The sequence below is a fragment of the Pelophylax lessonae genome (assembly GCF_965119305.1).
Source record: "Pelophylax lessonae genome assembly, chromosome: 12".
NCBI classification, from domain to species: Eukaryota; Metazoa; Chordata; class Amphibia; order Anura; family Ranidae; genus Pelophylax; species Pelophylax lessonae.
The window spans coordinates 121,263,301-121,281,989 of record NC_138779.1 but is presented as its reverse complement, the minus strand read 5'-3'; the positions used below and the strand labels follow the sequence as shown (position 1 = coordinate 121,281,989).

Below are 18,689 nucleotides of genomic sequence, written 5' to 3'. Positions count from 1 at the left end.
ATATCCCCTTGTCCTTTGTAGAGTATTTTGGATAAATGATACACATTTTGAATTTACATTTTTTAGAGTCCATTCACACTGCCGCGACTTGTCAGGCGACTTGTGTGCCCTCAAGTCGCTTGACATAACAAAAGCAATGTAAATCAATGAGAGCCGTCTTAATTGGCACTACTGAAGTCGCTCCGACTTCAGAAAAGGGTCCTGTACTACTTTGAGGCGACTTGTATCCGACTTGTCCCAATAGACTTCAATGGGAGTCGCCTCCAAGTCGGATCCTTATCTTATTTGAAGCGACTTGTGATCCGAATTTCCAGGAAGAAGAAGGAAAATTACCAGGCATTCCCCACATTGCAGCCATGCCTACAGTTCCTATATACCATTATCTCTGCCTGGTCTGTGTGAGTGGCACTGGTGGACACAGATAAGTGGCACTGGTGGGCAGTGGCACTGGTGGACACTGATACGTGGCACTGGTGGACACTTATTCGTGGCACTGGTGGACACTGATTTGTGGCACTGATACATGGAACTGATATGTGGCACTGGTGGACACTGATTTGTGGCGCTGATACGTGGCACTGGTGGACACTGATTCGTGGCATTGAGACGTGACACTGATATGTGGCACTGGTGGACACTGATTCGTGGCACTGATACGTGGCACTGATACGTGGCACTGGTGGACACTGATTGATGGCACTGATACGTGGCACGGATACGTGGCACTGATACGTGGCACTGGTGGACACTGATTCGTGGCACTGATACGTGACACTTGTGGACACTGATTCGTGGCACTGATACGTGGCACTGATATGTGGCACTGGTGGACACTGATTCGTGGCACTGATACGTGGCACTGGTGGACACTGATTCGTGGCACTGATACGTGGCACTGGTGGACAATGATTCGTGGCACTGATATGTGGCACTTGTGGACACTGATTCGTGGCACTGATATGTGGCACTGGTGGACACTGATTCGTGGCACTGATATGTGACACTGATATGTGGCACTGGTGGACACTGATTCGTGGCATTGATACGTGGCACTGGTGGGCAGTGGCACTGGTGGACACTGATTCGTGGCACTGATATGTTGCACTGATACGTGGCACTGGTGGACACTTAGTGTGAGGAAAGGGATATGCAGTGTGGTTAGGGTACTATATACCACTATAGTTAGATTCAATAATCTAGTTTCTGTAGGGAAAGTGTTAAGTATCAGGGTGACCGTAGTGTAGTTTAGGGTGAACTGACTCTGACTGCTATGCCAGAACTCATCCATGTCAGGGTGACCGCCATAAGAAAAAGATCAATTTTCTTAGAATTATTAGTAGAGCAGGGATGGGGCTCCGCTCCTTTTATGCCAGGGTGACAGAACTCATCCATGTCAGGGTGACCGCCATAAGAAAAAGATTATTTTTCTTAGAATTTTTAGTAGAGCAGGGATGGGGCTCCGCTCCTTTTACACCTGGGCGTTTTTGTTTCAGGCGTTTATTGGGCTTTTGATATGAAAGGAGTGGAACCCTATCATTGCGCTACTGAAATTATTTGCAGGGATGGTGTTACCCTCTTTTCACACCTATATGTGTGTATGTGTATATATATATATATGTATGTGTGTGTATATATACCCCTATACAGAAGTTCAGATGTCATGCCTGCCTCCAAAGACGCCCAAAAAATGCCCAATAAACGCCTGAAACATAAACGCCCAGGTGTAAAAGGAGCGGAGCCCCATCCCTGCGCTAATAAAAATTCTAAGAAAAATTATCTTTTTTTCTGGTTCTGGAAATGCTACAGAGCTAAAACTTCACAGGTACAATTTATAGACCCCCCAGACACTAAATCCAAAGAAATCTCATTTTTTTTTTTTTTTTTATAATTGTTTCAATAATTGCCTCTCTATCAAAAACGACAATTTTAAAGAACTTTTGGAATTAGGTCACAACACATCATATTCTGATTGGCCAAATACAGTCGCTGAAGTCGCGCTACATCGCGCTGAAGTCACGCTGAAAGTCGCGCTAACAAGTCGCCCCTTATGAGGTGACTTATAGGTCGCGGTAGTGTGAACCGGCTCTTAATTCAATATTTTTATATGGAACTTGAATATATTTTCATGTGTTAATTAGGTCACTTCTAAGTTGCATTTTTACAGCCTACACAGTTTACCTAACTGCTAACCAAAGTGAAGACCTTCCCACCTCTTTTTAATCTCTTTAATTTCTCTTTTTATAGCATGGTGCCAAAAAACTGTACAATATAATCAAGATGCAGTCTCAAAAGTAATTTAAAGCAGGCTCATAAAATGTGCATCAGGTATTATCTGGCCTTTACACATTACAGGATTGCATCGATGGTGCTGCTTAGCATACTAATAATTGGTATTCCAAATTCTTTATTTAGCCTTTTCCCCACAAGTGTATTCTGTTTAACCACTTATGCCCTGGAAGATTTTACCCCCTTCCTGACAGGGCCTATTTTGCGATTCGGCACTGCGTGACTTTAACGGACAATTGCGCGGTCGTGCGACGCTGTACCTAAACAAATTTGACATCCTTTTTTTCCCACAAACAGAGCTTTCTTTTGGTGGTATTTGATCACCTATGCAATTTTTTTTTTTTTTCAAATATCAACTTTTTATTCAGGAATTTGCAATAATATACATAATTTTTCCAATATCTCATACTTTTCCAGCTTAATATGCAATATAACATCTTCTTTTGCCATTACATTAAATTCCCTTCTTTTTCCTCTTTCCCTTCCCTCCCCCCCACCCCACCACCCCGTAAAAAGTAACAAAAAAAAATTACATTATTTATAATCTTGTCAACAGAGATGGAGTCATTCCTTGTTATTATTTTACAGATATTGTTTCTCTTCTTCAGAGCTTATGAAATCATTCCATGGTTTCCAGACTTTCTCATATTTTTCTTGCCTATTTTGTGTCATGGCAATGAATTCTTCTAGTCTCCTATTATCTTCTATCCTATTTATCCACTCAGTTACCAATGGAGGTTGTATTTTTTTCCAACAACCCGAAATGCCTGTCTTGGCCGCATTTATCAGGTGTGGGGTCAATGACCTTTCATGTTTAACCACTTGCCTACAGTGCACTTTCACCCCCTTCCTGCCCAGACCGATTTTCAGCTTTCAGCGCTCTCACACTTTGACTGAGAATTACTCAGTCATGCAACACTGTACCCATACAAAAATTGTGTCCTTTTTTTCACACAAATAGAGCTTTCTTTTGATGGTATTTGATCAATACTGGGTTTTTTATTTTTTGTGCTATAAATAAAAAAAGACTGAAAATATCGTGAAAAAACGCATTTTTCTTTTTTTCTGTCATAAAATTTTGCAAATTAGTCATTTTTCTTCACAAATTTTGGCCAAAATTTATACTGCTACTTATCTTTGGTAAAAATAACCCAAATAAGTGTATATTATTTGGTCTTTGTGAAAGTTATAGAGTCCACAAGCTATGGTGCGAATCATTGAAAATTGATCACACTTGATCACACCTGATGTACTGAAGGCCTATCTCATTTCTTGAGACACTAAAAAGTCAGGAAAGTACAAATACCCCCCAAATGACCCCTTTTTGGAAAGTAGACATTCCATGGTATTTAATAAGGGGCATGGTGAGTTTTTTGAAGTTGTCATTTTTTCCCACAACTCTTTGCAAAATGAAGATTTTTTTTTTTTTTTTTTTTTACAAATTGCCATATTAACAGGTTATTTCTCTCACACAGCACATGTATACTTGCAACTACACCCCAAAACACATTCTACTACTCCTCCTGAGTATGGCGATACCACATGTGTGAGACTTTTTCACAGCCTGGCCACATACAGAGGCCTAACATTCAAGTAGCCCCGTCCGGCATTCTAGGAGCACAAATTACACATATAATTTCCTGACAACCTATCGCACTTTTGAAGGCCCTGGAGCACCAGGACAATGGAAACCCCCATAAAATGACCCCATTTTGGAAAGCAAACAGCCCAACGTATAATTTTTGAGGCATAATGAGTCTTTTGAATATGTCATTTTTTTCCACAAGTTTTTGGAAAATGTGGAAAGAAAATGAAAACACATTTTTTTTTACACAAAGCTGTCCATTTATGCAATATTTCTAACACATAGCATGTACATAGCAAAAATTGCACCCCAAAATACATTCTGCTATTCCTCCTGAGTATGGCGATACCACATGTGTAACACTTTTTCACAGCCTGGCCACACACATAGGCCTAACATCCAAGTAGCGCTTTACACAAAGTTGTCCATTTATCCACTTTAAGACTGGGCCTATTTTTGACACTTGGTGTTTACAAGCTAAAATCATTTTTTTTGCTAGAAAATTACTTGGAACCCCCAAACATTATATATTTTTTTTTAGCAGAGACCCTAGAGAATAAAATGGAGATCGTTGCAATATTTTTTATCACACCATATTTGCGCAGCAGTCTTCCAGATGCGATTTTTTTGAAAAAAATTCACTTTTTTGAATTAAAAAATAAGAAAACAGTAAATTTAGCACAATTTTTTTCCATAATGTGAAAGATAATGTTACGCCGAGTAATTAGATACCCAACATGTCATGCTTCAAAATTGCGCATGCTCACAGAATGGCGCCAAACATTGGTACTTAAAAATCCCCATAGGCAACATTTTAAAAATTTCTGCAGGTTACTAGCTTAGAGTTACAGAGGAGGTCTAGGGCTCTGACGATCGCGGCGATACCTCACATGTATGGTTTGAACACCGTTTACATATGTGGGCGGGACTTGCGTATGCGTTTGCTTCTGCGCGCGAGCTAACGGGGACAGGGCGCTTTACATTTTTTTTTTTTTTTTTTCCTATTTATTTTATTTATTATTTTTTTATTTTTACACAGTTTAAAAAAAAAAATGTTTTGATCATTTTTATTCCTATTACAAGGAATGTAAACATCCCTTGTAATAGAAATAGGCATGACAGGTCCTCTTTATTGTGAGCTCTGGGGTCAAAAAGACCTCACACCTCACAACTACACTAAAAAAGAAAAGAAAAAAAAAATTGTTGAAAGAGGAAAAAAAAAAAAAGCAAAAAAAAAAGCGGCCCTTTAAACCGGTTGCTAGGCAACGTCTTTTGACGTAGCTCCGGTCCTCCAAGACCATAGAGTTGAGTGAGGGCCATCTTGCCCTCACTCGACTTCCTGTCTCTGAGGATCCGGGACCGGATAGTTTTCCCCGCTGCCGGCGGGTCCGGTAAGCTGGGAAAACGTCTGGGACGCGGCAGGAGGGGGGGGGGGCACCTCTTCCCCTGCACCGTAAGGGTAATTCCGCGGCGAATCCGCCATTGGGACCACCCTTATCTGAAAGCCGACCGCCCGCCGTTTCAAAAAATACCGGGGTTATGGGGGCTATCTGCTGCCATAACCCCAGTATTTAGCTTTTAATGGCCGACGCATATAGTCGTTAGGCGGTCAGTAAGTGATTGCATGCATATGGCAAACAGGTGACGATGACTGATGGGGTGACAGGTGACAATGACTGATGGGGTGACAGGTGACAATGACTTATGGGGTGACAGGTGACGATGACTGATGGGGTGACAGGTGACGATGACTGATGGGGTGACAGGTGATGATGACTGATGAGGTGACAGGTGACGATGATTGATGAGGTGACAAGTGACGATGATTGGTGGGGTGACAGATGACAATCACTGACGGGGTGACAGGTGACGATGATTGATGGGGTGACAAGTGACGATCACTGATGGGGTGTCAAGTGACGATGATTGATAGGGTGACAGATGACGATGACTGATGGGGTGACAGGTGACAATGACTGATGGGGTGACAGGTGACAGGCGATGGTCACTGATGGGTGACAGGTGACGGGCAATGGTGCACGGCGGTACTGATGGCAGTCTCTGGTGACCGGTGAACTTTAGGCTATGTTCACATGTGAGCGTAGCGATCGCGGGCAGAATCACTGCGATTCCGCCCGTGATCCAGAAATCATTGCAAATTGCGGGGCGCCTGTGCGTTGCCCGTGATTTGCAATAGCACCCCAAACGCTGTGCGATGTTGCTGCGATTTCCGCCTGCCGAATCGCGGTAACATCACGCAAACAACGCATGACGCCCCAAAGAAGCTCTTGTACCTTTTTTGGGCGTCATGCGTTGTTTGCGCGATGTTACCGCGATTCAGCAGGCGGAAATGGCGGCAACATTGCACAGCGTTTGGGGTGCTATTGCAAATCACGGGCAACGCACAGGCGTCCCGCAATTTGCAATGATTTCTGGATTGCGGGCAGAATTGCGGTGATTCTGCCCGCGATCGCTGCGCTCACATGTGAACGTTATGGGTGTCAATTTCTGGGCACTGATGAGGTGACTGTTGGGTGACAGGTGACATTGGGGGGGGCTGAGGACTGTGTGGGGGGACCTTTATTTGTGTGATTTTACATTTGACAGGTACACAGAGCAGTAACTCACTATTTCTAGCTCTTCTCCCCTCACACTGGAAACTGTATGAGGAGAGAAGAGCTAGTAACACTGAGTTACTGCTCTTTGTTTACATTTTATGATCGGCTGTGAATGGATTCACAGCCGATCACATAGTAAACAGTCACTGTCAGTGACTGTTTACTACTGCCGGTGACAGCTGTGTTCCTACGGAACACAGTGCCACCGACATGACCGCGCTGCGCGCTCCCGATCGCGCATGCGCGGTCATCTCCCGGCCGCCTCCATTGTGATCGGCTGTGTCATTGGAACACAGCCGATCACGTGGGAAACAGCCACGCCCAGTGGCTGTTTCCCCCCTGCCAGTGACGGGGGGTGTCCCGGGGACACCCCGACACCGGCAGTGCACGGCGGCGCGCCCGCGATCGCGCGCCTGCCGTGCATTTCCTGGGTCACGTCATATGACGTCCGCCCAGGATAATAGCCGCACCGTCCCGCCGTCATATGACGGCGGGCGGGCGGTAAGTGGTTAATTGCTGGTATATCTGATATATTTAATTAAAAAAAGGTCGGGCTCTCCTCTATTTCATATTCCACAACTTTCTGAACTATAGATTTCACTCCCGCCCAATATGTTTTTATCTTAGAACAGGTCCAGAAGATATGATACAGTGTGCCCACTTCTTTTCCGCATCTCCAGCTTTGATTAGATTGATTTGGGTACCACTTTTGTAATTTTTTGGGCGTGATGTACCATCTTGTTATAAGCTTATAATTCATCTCTTGTGTTCTGGTACATCTGGCTGGGCCAAAGGTAAACCTCAATATCCACTGGATATGTTCCTTTGTCAAGGTACAGTTCATATCTGCCTCCCACTCTCTCACCCAAGGCAGTTCCGGTTGTTCCTCTGGGTTTGTCAGTATACCATATGCGATCGATAGAGTACGTAGTAGGGTCCCTGGCTTTACGCAGGCCTGCTCAAATCTCGTTAGTACTCTATCGAAATCTTCTGGTTTCGGTATGCATACCAGATAATGGTGTAACTGGATTGCTTGCCAGAATGGCATATTATATAGTCCTTCCTCCTCCATCAATTTGGTCACTGAGGGCCATTTTTTTGTATTAAGAATGATGACGCCTGTTCCTGCGCTTTTCCCCTTAATATTGTAAACTGTCTATTATCTAGTCCCGGGGGGAACTGAGGGTTGCCTAGTATTGGAAATAAGGGGGATCTGTCCGTTGTCAATTTAGGGTATATGTTTGGTCTTGTACAAATATGTAATGTATTTCCTATTATTAAATGGTGTTTTAGATTTTTAGGCAGGTCTCGATAGCACCATATAGCTCTTTTCAAATTTTGTGCAATTTTTTGATCATGCGCTATAAGCAAAAAAAAGCTTCAATTTTGCAAAAATAGCAATATTTTTCACATTTTTTTTATATGAAATTCCCCAAAAAAATTTAAAAATCAAAATTTTTTAACATTTTCGGCCAATTTGTTTTATGCTACATATGTTTGGTAAAAAAAATCGCAAAAAGCATATTTTGATTGGTTTACGCAAAAGTTATCGCATTTACTAACAAAGGGAAAGATTTTTTGTAATTTTTGTTGGTTTTTTTTAACGCATAATGGTGGCGATCTGCGATTTTTTTTGCGGTACTGCGACAGATCGGACCCTTGACTGACATTTTTGACACTTTTGGGGTTACCAGTGACATTTCTACAGTAATCAGTGCTATACATATGCACTGTTACTGTAAATTTACACTGGCAGTGAAGGGGTTAACTTTTTTTGAGAGGGAGGGGTGCTGTGTCTCCCTAGGGGCGTGATTCTAACTGTGATTGGCTGTGGCTTGAGGTGTAGGAACAGTGATCAACGGTCCTACATAGTAGAACCGTATGATCACTGTTTCTACACAGGGGAGAATGACAGGCGGCTTGTTTACATCAGCTGCCTGCCTTTCTCCCTCTGCACTGACGATCGCAGAGTGACCGGCGGACATCGGGTCCGCCGGTCACACGCGCGGGGGGGTCCGTGACCGCGCCTCCAGGGGCGCCCGCTCGCTCCCTAGACCCTCACAGGCTAGCGACGTAGATCTATGTCACTCTGCCTGTGAGGGGCTGACTGCCGACGTAAATAGTCGTGTGGCAGTCGGCAAGTGGTTAAAGTGAATCTATGGTCAAAATGTAAAATTATATATTTATTTCCACAGTGAATTTCCATTTGTTCTCGCTTACTTCTATTGTTCAGGATGATCTTGAAGTTTGCAAATTTACTTTTTTAAAAATCCCACATATTTACTTCCTTGAATTCAATGACATACAGGTGAATCTCAAAAAATTTGAATATCATAAAAAAAAAAAAAAAAAAAATGTATTTCAGTAATGCAATTCAAAAAGTCAAATGCATATATTTGATATAGATTCATTACACACAGAGTGATATATTTCAAGCATTTCTTTTTTTAAATGTTGATGATTATGGCTTGCAGCTAGTGAAACCCCAAAATTCTGTATCTCAGAAAATTAGAACTTTACATAAGACCAATAAAAAAACTCATTTTAACCACTTGCCTTCTGTGCACTTAAACACCCTTCCCATCCAGGCCAATTTTCAGCTTTCAGCGCTGTCACACTTTGAATGACAATTGCGCGGTCATGCTACACTGTACCCATATGAAATTTTTATCATTTTTTTCACACAAATAGAGCTTTCTTTTGGTGGTATTTAATCATCTCTGGGTTTTTTATTTTTTACAAAAAAAAAGAATAAAGACAAAAAATTTTGAAAAAAAAAAAAAGTTTTTCTTATTTTCTGCGAGTAAATTTTGAAAATAAATTTTTCTCCTTCACTGATGTGCGCTGATGAGGCGGCACTGATGGGCACTGATAGGCTGCACTGATGGGCACTGATGAGGTGGCACTTATGGGCACTGATGAGGTGGCACTTATGGGCACTGATGAGGAGGTACTAATATGCCGCACTGATGAGCACTGAGAGGCGGCACTGAGAGGCAGCACTGAGAGGCGACACTGATGAGCACTGATAGGCGGCACTGCTGGGCACTGATAGGCGGCACTGCTGGGCACTGAGAGGCGGCACTGCTGGGCACTGAGAGGTGGCACTGCTGGGCACTGAGAGGTGGCACTGCTGGGCACTGACAGGCGGCACTGATGGGCACTGATAGGCGGCACTGATGGGCACTGGCGGATGGCACTGGACACTGACGGGTGGCACTGATGAGCGGCACTGATGGGCAGCACCATCAGTGCCCACACTCAGTGCCCATAGTGCTGCCAGTCAGTGCTCATCAGTGCCTAGATGAGCAGGCACTGATGGGCACTGACTAGCAGCACTATGGGCACTGATTGTGGGCATTGATGGGGGGCACTGATGGCGGGCACTGTGGGCACTGATGGGGGGGCACTGTGTGTGTGTTTTTACCTTGCAGTAATCAGGGCACTGGTGATCAGTGCCCTGATTACATTGCTGTGTCCCCAGCGGCTGTCGGCTCCCCCTCCTTCCTCACACTGCAGGCTCCGTGTGAGGAAGGAGCGCCGGCGATGAGAGATGATCTCATATGTTTACATATGAGATCATCGCTCATTGGACGGCCAGATCACGTGGTGAATGGCCGCTGTGATTGGCCATTCACCACGATCTGTGATCGGCCGTGTCCAAGGGACACGGCCGACACAGATTTTCCCCGCAGCGCGCTCGCGGGAGCGCGCTGGGGGCGTGTCACTGGGAGGCCGTTTAAAAACGGCCTCCCGAAAATTCGAGTCCGCGCTGCAGCCGTATATAGGCTGTAGCGCGGACGGGGGGAGGTTAATACAGAAATGTTGGTTTATTGAAAAGTATGTCTAGATTACATTGAAGACATTGCATTTACATAACAAGTCATATGAAGTTTGCTCCTCCAGGCATTATTATTTAAAAAAAAAAGACTTTTGCATGACATTTGCTGATGTCATCAGATTCACTAACCGCAACTAAATGAAGCAAGGTTTTACTAGTACTTTACTTAGATCATGCTCCTGTGTACAACACCAATGATTTCGTCCAGTAATTTGCAAAAGTTTTCAAAAATGATTATTCTTATTATTACTGTTATTGTTAATATTATTTTAATTATTATATATTTTTGGGAACTTGGAAAGAATATGAACAGAACAGTAGGAGTGCTAAAGATGACATGTGACTATATTGTGATGCACTGAAATGAGTGTTAGAAAGTCATATATTAATCATTCATGTCAGACAAATTTTATTTTACACTCCAAAAAAATCTGTCTGATTTAAAAAAGAAAATTAGTTTAGAATGTCATTCTTTACAAGCTTGAATGCCATGGGGGTGAACAATTTAAAAAAAAAAAAAAATTAAAAGACAGAATGGAGTAAGAGAGGGTTTTAACAAATGTCAGGTTTTTTTTTTGCTATCTGTGTCCCACTGGGAAGATTTTCCTTTTCTGGGGAAACCCAAAATTTGGGATTTTCTTTTATTTTCACTTTCAATGATAATGGTAAACAGGACAAATAGAGTGTGAATCTCCCCGGGGCAGTGATTAAAACCTAATAGGTGTTCTAATCCATAACCACTCTGTTCAAAACTAAAAAAAAAAAACTAAATAAAAAAATTGCCTTTAACTACACTTTAAAGTAAGGAAGCCCCTGTTAAATTTAACAAAGAAAAGAAATCCAGTAATTTCATGTGTAATTGACAGATAAGGTACCAGTGTCTGTAAAAGGGGAAAAAGTCACTAACAGAGATTTAGATTATTTCATTGATCTACATGATTCATGTACAGAAGACAAAGGTGCCATCCTTCTCATGATTGCTGGCTTTCCCACAGCTGTCAAAACAGGATATAAAATATTAAACACATCTCTTTTTCTGAGGATTGCATTGATAATATAGGCCTCTCTAGAAGGGAATTTGTGAGTTGCAGATGGGTATAGTCCAATAACTTATAAATTATTACACAGAGATAAAGACCCTGAATTAGTGAAGGTTTTTAACTGTAAAATGAGCAGGAAAACCTTCTTGAGAAGCAATTTTTTTTGCATAACACATATTGAAACTATGCGAAGACTAAATAATGCTGGAGCCATATTTAGACACACAAAGTGCAAGTGCCTTTGCTTAACACTGTGTGACTTTAACTGATGCAATGCTGTACCCAAAGTAAATTTACGTCCTTTTTTCCCCACAAACAGAGCTTTATTTTGGTGGTATTTGATCACCTCTGCTCTTTTTATTTTTTGCGATATTAATAAAAAAAGAGGGAAAATTTGGTGAAAAATTGACATTTTCTACTTTGACAGTTAAAAAATATCCAATATATTCAATTTTTTTCATATATTTAGGCCAAAATGTATTTAGCTACATGTCTTTGCCAAAAAAATTCTCATTGAGCGTATTTTTATACACTTTAAGACCGGAAGATTTTACCCCTTTCCTGACCAGGCCATATTTTGCGATTTGGCACTGCATTACTTTAACAGACAATTGCGCTATCGGTCTATCCTTTTTTCCCCACAATAGAGCTTTCTTTTGGTGGTATTTGATCACCTGTGCGATTTTAAATTTTTAAAAAAAAGAGCGACAATTTTGAAAAAAAAAAAAATACTTTTCACATTCTGATATATAACATTACCAAAAAAATTTAAATATCAATTTTTTTTAACATTTTAGGCCAATTTGCAATTTGTTTTCTGCTAAATATTTTTTGGGGAAAAAAATCGCAATAAGCGTATTTTGATTGGTTTGCGCAAAAGTTATTTTGTTTACTAACTACGGGAAAGATTTGTCATTTTTATTGTTTTTTTTTTTTTTTTACTAGTAATGGCGGCGATCTGCTATTTTTTGCGGGACTGTGACATTGCGGCAGACAGATCGGACCCCTAACTGAAATTTTTTACACTTTTGGGGGGACCAGTAACATTACTACAGTAATTAGAGCTAAAAATATGCACTGTTACTGTAATAATGGCACTGGCAGGGAAGGAGCTAACACTGTTGGTGATCAAGGGGTTAAATGTATGCCTCATGTTTTCTAACGTGTGTGGGGGGAGGGGGTTCTGTGACAGAGACAGAGGTCGCAGGTTCAGCTATGCTGAATCCTGTGATGTGTCCCTGTCTGTCACAGAGAAGATCTGTGTGAAACAAAGCGGGCGGATCTTCTCACACTTTCCCCGACGATCGGGGAAGAGAGACGGTGATCATCGCCTCTCCTCCTCCGGCCCAACTCCTGCTGTGTCTAGACAGGCAGGAGTCCAGTGACTTAGGTCTACGTCGCTGGATACAGGGCTGCCACTGTGCCGCAGTAGCAGCACAGTGAGCAGTCGGAAAGTGGTTAATGGCTGTGTGTTGAGTTATTTTGAGGGGACAGCAAATGTACACTGTTATACAAGCTGCACACTCACTACTTTACATTGTAGCAAAGTGTAATTTCTTCAGTGTTGTCACATGAAAAGATATAATAAAATATTTACAAAACTGTGAGGGGTGTACTCACTTTTGTGAGATACTGTACATAAGTATAGAATACAATAAAATAATACAATAAATATTTTTTTTATAGAACACAATCTATTTCCCTAATTGTTAAGCCATTGCACCACTATAGTGACAAAGTTTGCATAGAATAATGAAACAATTAAACAAAACCAGATAAAAAGCAGACAAATTGGAAAGGTAATGACTATAATCAAACTATGTATCTCTTTTACTCCAAAATGACCTTCTGCATATGATGTTCTTGGAGTCAAATATATCGACCCTCCTCACATAATCACACATTATTAGCCTGTTGCCTTTTTTTCATACTAGTAAAGTATATAGAGGTGCTCCTTGAACTGTACTATACAGTATAGTGATCTATCCCTGTGGAATGTGTTACCTGTGATTCTATGCCCGTGTTTAAGGTAAGATTATAGCAGCACTATGTATGGCCTACCGTTCTATGATGACAGGTATATGGCTTGTCTAGATGCTAGTGAAGGGCATTGGGGCTTACTAACGGTAAGTGCACTAATAGTGTTTTTACTGAGGATATGAAAACTGTGTCAAAATGCATGGTTAATAATTTAGCAAAGATGTTACCTAGATTAGATTTAGAAGAACAAGGAGGATTTATTAGGGTTAGGCCTGGTACACATAACATCAGGGAAGCATTGGCAGAGGTTTTTGCCTGCATTCATTTGGACTTTCCCCTGTGCTTTTATTAAAAGCCACAAAGAATATCCAAGACTTGTTTTAGAAACTTTAGCTTTAAATAGCCCTCTTAAAGTGGGAGTAAACTCCCATACATGAATTTTACCTATAGGTAGGCCTACTGTGCAATAAGGCTTACCTACAGATGCTGTAAATATCTCCTGAACTTTAGGAGATATTTACTATACATGAAGCCAATGACATCACTGATGCATGCGCTTTGATGTCACCCAGGCCATGCCTTCAGAGTCCTTTGCCGTAAACGACGGTTCCCTTGCGCATGTGCCGGAGAGATGTCATTGCGGCTCTGGCCACTCACAAAGCCAGAGTCTGCAAACCCACAAGGAAGATGGGTAAAGATGGAAGCCCAGTCAGGGGTGACAGCTCGCCAGTGGCAGGGCTTCATTCTAGGGTAAGTTTCAGGTAATGTGCTAGTATGCGATGCATACTAGCACATTACAACTTTGTCTTGTAGGTAAAAAAAACAAAATAGCCAACGGTTTACTACCACTTTAAATCTGTGCATCTACATATAATGCCTAGGGGAAATTCTATTTTACGGGTCCTTATCAGACTGTATAAAGATTTGATAAGGCCCATGCCAAGGGTATCTTCTGTATCCATACTTTTAAATTTTGCACTAAAATTTTTTCTCAGTGACATTACCAATGTTTTTTTCTAGGGGGGGATGCTGCTGATAACAGACTGGGTATTATTGATTAAGAATTCAAATGAGAGCCTTAGAGAGAAAATTGTCAGTGATATTTGACAATAACTATGCAACTGATTTTACTACTTAAATTATTTTTACATTGTAGGGACATACATATAGGGCTTTTTTGGTACAATGTTTTAATAGCCACCCTGCTGAGATTTGTTATTATAGACTCACGGATGAAAATTTTTTAATTTTTTGTAGATTTTTGTTACATTATTTTCTGAACAATATACTTTCTTCTTTGAAAAATGTATTTATTTCTCTGTGCACAGAGAAAGAAATAAACTGAAAGAGCAATATAAGTTTTTAACAAACAAAATGGATATGTTTGTCATGCCATAGCAGATATTGTGATCACAAGGTCGGGAACCACACTAGTTGGTTGCCGATCGTTAGTAGAGACCAGAAGCCATAAGTGAGTGGTCTCATTGTTTGAAAGAGTTGTGAAAGGGAACACCACACTCAAGAATGTTAATCTATAGACTGGGGTCACAATTGCTTAATGACTTGTATAAAATAAATTACCCAGCAGTGATCAAATATAGAATTAATAAAACTGAAAAAAAATAAAATTCATTCAATTATATAAGATTGCTTGAATTATTATATTCAGATGCATTCTGGTACTGAAACTGAGCTATTTTTAAACTGTTTTCTTAAACAAAATAATTTAGTCAGTTCTCAAGCCTCAATGAAGATTTTCTGGAATAATAAGAAAAAAAGAAGGCAGTGAATTTTTTTCTTTATTTAATAAATAATACAAGCTTAGCCTTGTCAAACATCAGGCGATACACAGAGATTAAACAAATCCTCCTACATGGGTTGTACCTGTTGTCTAAAAATATAAATTACAGCAGCAGCTATAGGAATGGCTAAGGTGTCAAAAATAGTCAATGTTGAAACTATCTATAGCGCTTGCTAATACTACTGGTGCAATAAATAGATAAATAAATATAGATAAATTATTATAGAAACATGGTATGAATTCTTGTGCAAACAATAGGATAAGTAATACATAAATACATTAATAAGGCGACATAAAACGTATACAATTTTAAGTGTATATCTTATGATGGTGACAAATCAATAAATCAATAAGTAAGCAATAGTGAAAATTGGTGTGCAATAAATAGAAAGTCCATAAAGGTGAAAATAAATAAATTGTCCAAAAAAATCTTCCGGATCTAAATCAAAGTGCAGGTGCTTTTGTGCTCAATTATCCAATACAGTTTGTGACTTTTGGTGGCATGGGTTCCTTTTCCAATGTGTTTGGTAAAAATGGATCACTTACCAGTGGTAGTGGGTCTTATGTGCTGTTTAGCACTAAGATCAATCACGCTGGTAGGCCTTCCATGCCAAAGACTGGGTTCCCCTGTGTCACTCCTAATATGGGGTAAAGGCTAGATTCCTCCTCACCTTGTTCCACTCCCAAAGATGAAAAGCCAGGTCGTGGAGAATCTCATTTGGGCCCAGAGTCCAGGATCTGGAGGAGTCTCTGATGCCTACCAATCGGTGACCAATCTCTCCGGATGTTTCTCCTTCAACTTCTTATTTGTGTCTGACTGCAACACCATGTTTATTTATTTATCTATTTATTGCACCAGTAGAATTAGCAAGCGCTATAGATAGTCTCAACATTGACTATTTTTGACACTAAATTACACATTACTAAGATGTCAATGTGAATGGAACAGATTTAAGTATAAGATTTGTAACTTATAAAAAAAAATCATTTTTTATTTCCTCTTTTGGATTTAGCATTTTATATAAACAATGAAAGCAAAATCCTAATAACAACGTATTTAATTAGTAAAAATTTATTTTGATATACTGTATTTTGCCTTTACGTGTGAGAAAAAGATAATCCATTCCATTGGGGATTTTGTCAGGGAGGAGGATTTTCATACATTATTAAAAGGAAATCAGAAGTTGGATTCTTGGATAGATCCTAAAATGTTACATTATGTCAATTTGGGTTTTAACATTAGAACAGAACCTTTAAAGGATTGGTCCAAAATTTTTTAAAAATGATACCATTGTTTATGACCATGTCCTGTACTTTCCACCTTCTGGTGTCTATACATTTCAAGCTGAGAAATGAATTGTTTGTGTAGCTATATGTAGTGCCAATTTACAATACAGTGGTTTTAAGGGCATTTTGTACAAGGAAATATAAAAAGACAATGGCTGGAACTTATTTTAGGTCTTATTTAATCATTTTTATTTAATCTTTACTTTCATTTTTATTTTAACCCCTCCTTTTTAGTCATTAATATTTATTGATGATAATTATTCCTGCTGGGATTTGAGAAAGTCAAAAAATATACAACCTAAGGCACACAATTATAATACAACTGACAAGCATAAAATAAATACTGTATATAGTCCAAAAGAGAGAGCGGCACTGACGGGTCTGGAGAGGTGAACACAGAGTGAAGATTTTATTTTGATGTTTCAACGAGGCACGAGCTTGTCTTCCTCAGAACAACAAAAAAGTGAAGCAATACAACATATATACAGCGCATCCCGAAAGTATTAACATCGCTTCATTTTTTCCATATTTTGTTATGTTACAGCCTTATTCCAAAATAGATGAATTCATTATTTTCCTCAATTTCTACAAACAATACCTCATAATGACAACCTGAAAGGAGTTTGTTTAAAATCTTTGCAAATTTAATAAAAATAAAAAAATGGAAAAAATAACATATATATAAGTATTCACAGCCTTTGCATTGACACTCAAAATTGAGCTCAAGTGCACCCTTTTTTAACTTCACATTCTTGGATGTTTCTACAACTTGATTGGATTCCACCTATGGTAAATTCAGTTGATTGGACATGTTTTGGAAAGGCACACACGTCTATATAAGGTTCCACAGTTAACAGTGCATGTCAGAGCACAAACTAGGCCATAAAGTCCAAGGAATAATCTGTAGACCTCTGAGACAGGATTGTATCGAAGCACAGATCTGGAGAAGGGTACAGAAATATTCTGCATCATGGAAGATCCCAATGAGCAAAGTGGCCTGAAGGACTCTCAGACTATGAGAAACACAATTCTCTGGTCTGATGAAACAAAGATTGCAAGCATCGTGTCTGGAGAAAACCAGGCACCGCTCATCACCTGGCCAATAGCATCCCTACAGTGAAGCATGGTGGTGGCAGCATCATGCTGCAGGCATGTTTTTCAGAGGCAGGAACTGGGAGACTAGTCAGGATCAAGGGAAAGATGAATGCCGCAATATACAGAGAAATCCTTGATGAAAACCTGCTCCAGAGCACTCTGGACCTCAGACTGGGAAGAATATATATCTTCCAACAGGACAACGACCCTAAGCACACAGCCAAGATACCAAAGGAGTGGCTGCGTGACAACTCTGTGAATGTCCTTAAGGGGCCCAGCCAGAGCCCAGACTTGAACCCAATTGAACATCTCTGGAGAGATCTGAAAATGGCTGTGCACGGAAGCTCCCCATCTAACCTGATATATAGATATATGTGTGTGCATATATATATAGATATATATATATATATATATATATATATATATATGCATACATATATATATATATATATATATATATATATATATATATATGCATATATATATATACCGGTGTGTATATATATATATATATATATATATGCATGCATATATATATATACATATATATATGCATATATATATATATATATATATATATATATATATATATATATATATATATATATATATATATATATATATGCATATATATATATATATATATATATATATATATATGCATGCATATATATATATACATATATATATATGCATATATATATATACATATATATATATGCATATATATATATATATATATATATATATATGCATATATATATATATATATATGCATATATATATATATATATATATATAATATAAAATGTGTTTTGTGTTTTGTGCAACGTTTTTTTTTTTTTTTGAATTTCCCTCCCTAGTTCCGCTCCCATGCAGCATTGCTGCTGCAGGGAACGGAACTAGGAAGTGATCAGAGCGACGGAGACCGACGGAGGAGCGGCGGGACTCTCGGCTGGCGGTCACAGCAATGAGAGATCATCGCTGGATCGCCAGGATAAGGTAAGAGAACACCGCTGCGCTCTCTGCAATCCACCCCGAGCGTGACTCGGGGTTACCGCTCCTGATATGAAAAACCAACCCCGAGTCACGCTCGGGATTACCGCTAAGGAGGTTAAAGAAGAGGAGGACTATAAAAACAACCTAATCTGTATGA

The 18,689-nt window shown here is 39.9% G+C and overlaps 1 protein-coding gene across 2 annotated transcripts in view; it reads left to right on the top strand.

Moving 5' to 3' along the window:
- The window catches only part of GRIK4 (glutamate ionotropic receptor kainate type subunit 4), a 665,019-nt gene that overhangs the window by 486,295 nt on the left and 160,035 nt on the right, over nt 1-18,689 (top strand). The gene's annotated exons all lie outside the window — the stretch shown is intronic.